Source organism: Arachis ipaensis, chromosome B6 (assembly GCF_059453495.1).
Source record: "Arachis ipaensis isolate K30076 ecotype BB chromosome B6, ASM5945349v1, whole genome shotgun sequence".
Lineage (NCBI taxonomy): Eukaryota > Viridiplantae > Streptophyta > Magnoliopsida > Fabales > Fabaceae > Arachis > Arachis ipaensis.
In genome coordinates, this window is record NC_142441.1 from 85,866,504 (window position 1) to 85,871,717 (window position 5,214).

General features: G+C 35.2%; 1 non-coding gene across 1 annotated transcript; it reads left to right on the forward strand.

The window, feature by feature from the left end:
* Positions 1–543: 543 nt before the first annotated feature.
* Positions 544–647, forward strand: LOC148561624 (small nucleolar RNA R71). The gene has a single exon (XR_015886762.1). It is a non-coding gene; the product is annotated as a small nucleolar RNA R71 (small nucleolar RNA).
* The last annotated feature ends 4,567 nt before the right edge of the window (positions 648–5,214 follow it).

Below are 5,214 nucleotides of genomic sequence, written 5' to 3' on the forward strand. Positions count from 1 at the left end.
TTATTAAAGTTTTGTGGCCTCTAAGGTTGCTCTCTACACCTAAAATTTGGGTGATTTCTCCACCCCTGATTGTAGGTCTTAGAATAGGGATCATTATTGGGATTTCTAGGAGCACTCCCCATGTAATTGACCTGTTCAGAAGAAAATTGAGCATAATCATAATTTTCATTTTGCATAAAATTACCTGTCATGTCATAAAAGGCTTCTTAGGGTGCATTTTGAGTGTTGACGAATGAGACTTGCATTTCACTCAACCGTTGAGTAATTAGATTTATTTGTTGAGACAATATCTTGTTCTGAGCAAGAAGAGCATCAACAGCTTCCACTTCCAAAACACCTCTCTTCTGAGAGGTATTAGAGTGCAAATGATTCTTGTTAGAGGAATATAAGTATTGGTTGTTAGCAACTAACTCAATAAGCTCAATAGTCTCATCTGCTGTCTTCTTCATGTGCAAAGAACCACCTGCAGAATTATCTAAGCGCATCTTGGACATTTCACATAAGCCTTCATAAAAGGTACCCAGCTGAGTCTATCTAGAGAACATGTCTGGAGGGCATTGCCTAGTCAGTAGCTTGAATCTCTCCCAAGCTTCATAAAGGGTCTCACCATCTTTCTGTCTGAAAGTCTGAACCCCCATCCTTAACTTAGTCAGCTTTTGAGGTGGGAAAAATTTAGTCAGAAATCCAGTGACAACCTTATCCCAAGTATCCAGACTCTCCTTGGGTTGAGAGTCTAACCACAATTTTGCTCTATCCGTCACAGCAAATGGGAAGAGTATGAGTTTGTATACCTCAGGATTTACTCCATCGGTCTTCACAGTATCACAAATCTATAGAAAATCAGAGATAAATTGATTTGGGTCTTTATGAGGAAGTCTATTATACTGACAATTTTTTTGCACAAGAGTGACAAGCTGAGGCTTCAGTTCAAAATTGTTTGCAGCTATATGAGGCACCACAATACTTTTGCCATAAAGATCTGTATTAGGAGCAGTGTAAGAGTCAAGCACTCTTCTAGGTTGCTCATTTCCAACTGGATTTGCCACATTGGCATTAACAGCATGATTATTATGATCCATGTTGGACTCTACAGCTTTGTAGAATTTCGCTTGTTGTAAACGCCGCCTAAAAGTCCTTTCGGATTCAGGATCAAAGTCTAACAGAGGTTCCTTGTCCCTGTTCCTACTCATAAACAGATAAAAGACAAGAAAAGATGGGACTCTCTATGTCAGAGTGTAGAGAATTTTCAGTGAGGTAACATGTGTAAAATAATAAAATAAAGCAACTAAATAATTAAAGCAGTAGAATTTCAAATATTATAAGCAAAATAGGAATAAAAATTTTGAAATTTATATAAAAAAATACAAATAGAGAAATAAAAATAATTAGGTGACACCAAACTTAATTTCAGGAATTAAAAAAAATAAATATATGATGCAAAAAATTTTTTTTATTAAAGACTAAAATAAAATAAAACTAATAAAATATAGAAATAAAAAATAATAAAAAGAAAGAAAAAAACAAAATGAAAAGAAAAATGAAAGTAGAAAGGAAAAAAAAAGAACCAATGGAAGTTGAAAAAAAATTGTAATTAAAGAAAAAAATAAAAAAATTGAACGAGACAGGGGGAGGGGAGCAAAATTCTAACGAAGAAAAAAAAGAAATTAAAGAAAGATAAAGAAACGGAAAATAAAAATTAATAATTCTAAAAGAAAATAATTAAAGGAAAAATTATCTAATCTAAGAAATCAAACAATGAGTAGTTGTTAATCACAGTCAATCCCCGGCAACGGTGCCAAAAATTTGGTGCGGAATTTATAACCACAAACTAACCGGCAAGTGCACCGCGTCGTACCAAGTAATACCTCAGGTGAGTGAGGGTCAATCCCACGAGAATTGATGGATCAAGCAATAATGGTTGAGTGATTGGCTTAGTCAGACAAACAGAAAAGAGTGTCTTGGTATTCAAAAGCATTAAACAATAATTCAGAAATTAAAACAGCAAGCAATAAATTGATGAGAATGATATATGGAGAAACAGTTAAGGCTTCAGAGATATCTATTTTCCGAATTGACTTTTCTTACTAACTATTTTAATCATGCAAGATTCAATTCATGGCAAACTATATATGACTAAGCCCTAATTCCTTAGACCTTCTTTGTCTACTCTAACTTTCATCAACTGCCAATTTCTTGGTCACTTAATTCCAATTAGAGGATGAAGTTCAATTCTAGTTACAAAAATCCTAATTACACAAATATAAGAGGATTATATGTCACGTATCCCGTTAAGTCCAGATAATTAGAAATTTAGGATAATTTATTTTCAAACTGTTGTTCAAGTAAAGAGCTTTTCCAAGTTATACAAGAACTCAATTAGAAAAAGAGACATACTTCCGTTCCACCCAAATTCATAAAATAAAGAACGAAAACAATTCTTGAAATATAAACCAGTACATGAATTAAAATAGAAAAATAATAGTATCAATCCATACAATAGACAGAACTCCTAACCTTAACGGTGGAGGTTTAGTAGCTCATGATTCTAAGAGAAAAACTAGGATTCTGTAAAACTATAAATTGCGGAATGAGGTGCCAGAGAAGAGAAGAGAAGAGTCCGAAGGGTTAATTCTTTTCCCTTTTATATCTAATCATAATTAATGTAAAATATATTTCCTAAAACTAAATAATATCTTTTCCTATTTTAAAATAAAATACAAATTTAATCAAAATTACTTAATCGTTCGTGCAAGCTCTTGGGCGTATATGGGGACCACTTGAGATGTTGAGGTCCACGTTGAACTTGGCTTTTCCCAAGTTCAGCATGGAGAAGGCAGTTAGTTTTATGCGCGTCCCTTTGAGTCCACGCTGAACTTGGCTTTTCCCAAGTTCAGCGTGGGATGTGGCGTGTGCTTCCTTGGGAGTTTTCAAGTCCACGCTGAACTTGGCGCCTACCAACTTCAATGTAGAGTGGGTAGAGTTTGCTGAAAAAGAAGTGTATACTATTATACATCATTGGAAAGCTCTGGAAGTTAGCTTTCCAACACCACTGAAACCACACCAATTGGACCTCTGTAGCTCAAGTTATTCCTAGTTAAGTGCAAGGAGGTCGGGGTTGACAGCATCATTTACTTTCTTCCCTTTCTGCTACAAAACTCTGTCAAATCTATCCGAATGCTACCTGAAATAAATAGAATTGTACACAACTCAAAGTAGCATCCATAGTGGCTAAAAGGTATTTAAATTTTTATTAAACTCAACAATTTGAATGCAAATTCACTAGGAAAAGATAGAGACGGTGCTCACGCATCATATTACATGAAGCCCTCTCATGTAGTATGCCATTTACTTTTTCTTCTTCCAGGAAACTTTCTTCTTCTAGGGAGCTTTCTGTTAATTACAAAAGCTTTCTGTTTATCATTCTGAGTTCCTGTTTATCATAGGGAACTCTCTATTTTGTGCTCTCCACCTCTTTTCTTCTGCTTCTTTCTGCTTTCCTTCTAAAACTTCCTGTCATTAATGAAATTCAACTAATCAAAGTAATATTCATTCTAACCTCAAATTCATTGCTTATTCAATAGGATTCTTAATAAATCAATTGGAATTAAGAAGGAAAAATACTAATGATGCAGATGCATCACAACACCAAACTTAAGATCTTGCTTGTCCTCAAGCAAGCAAAGAATCTTGGCTTAGTCCAAACTTCTTAACCTTATGATACAGGGATAAAAGATTGCAATCTAAATGAGTTTGGTTAACCATTTCACTCATGCATAATTCAAGACGATTGATCATAACCTTTCAAGACTTCTTTCCGGATTAGATTATAGAATCTTTTCTTGAACATCACCTTGAAGCAAGCTTATTTACTTTCTTTTCATCATTTAAATTCATTGGGTGCTTTGCACCTTGAGTCTAGCCGTGACTCTAAATGTTTTGTCTCAAGCGTTTACTTGACATAGAAACACCACAAGCACATAGTTGGGGAGCTCTTCGAGCTTATTTTATCTTTTCATTCTTCTCCACCATTGGTGCTCAGAGCCTTTGGCTTTCTCATTTTAGGGGGTGCTTTGCACTTTGAGTTTAACCGTGACTTCTAAATGCTTTGTTTTTCAATCTTTTGACTTGATACATAAGTACCACAAGCACATGACTAGGAGGCTCTTTGAGCTTATTTTTCTTTCAATTTCCTTAGTCAGTGGTGCTCAGAGCCTTTGGTTTCTCTTTCAACCCCTTTTATTATTTATTATTTCTTATATTGTTGCTTCTTCAAGGTTTTATCAAGTGTACGGATCCCATAGTAGTCCTCAAGACTAAAGCCTCAAGCAATGTGGCTCAGATCATGTTGAACATTCCTAGTTAGTTTGGCTTTCCAAACTCAGTTTGTCATGCTCTTTTGTGATCATTCTATGTTTCTTTTTATTTCTTTTCTTAGCACATGACTCATTGCTCATATTTAAGAGGACATTGCATCATAAATATTAAGTGAAGTAAGTACAACCAAAGATGCACATACATAATTAGAATAGACACCATAACATAAAGTAAAATAAACACAGATAATAGCTCAACAGAGGATGAAAATATTAAAAATAAAAAGAATAGGGAACTTGACAACTTTATTCATTATTGTTGTCTCCTTCATCATCATGTTCTTCCTCCTGTGCTCCCCTTGGCTTCCAAATTCTGGCCTCAAATTGACTACCTTTACCTTTTTGGTTCGATAGGCCAAGCCTTCCTAGATCATTCTCCCTCCATTCCTTGCATTGCTTGTTTATCATCCTTGCCTCTTTTCCAAAAATGCAAGCTATTTTGTCAAATGGCATAATTTCTGGATGTGCTTTGTTTTGAGCCTAAACACTGTAATTCACTGTGGCGTGCATGTTCATTCGTGATGTTTCTTCAACATCATATTGGGCATCATAGAAGGCTCGAAAATCTCAAAATTCTTGGTGATTTGGTCTCTGCAATGTCCTGAAATCTTGAAATTCTCTTATGTATTCTTGGAACTCCTTCATAAATTGTGTCTGTTGTGTAGAAAGTTCCTTGCCATTCCACTCCTTGTTGTGGGGGGATCTTAAGTTGTTGATATAAAATTTGAGCTTCTTGATTTATTTGCTCCTCCTCTTGGGCTTCTTCTCGAGCTTCCTCTTGAATTCCCTGGCTTTCTTTTTTATGAGCTAATAGAGCTCCTTGGAACTCTTGAGGAGGTTG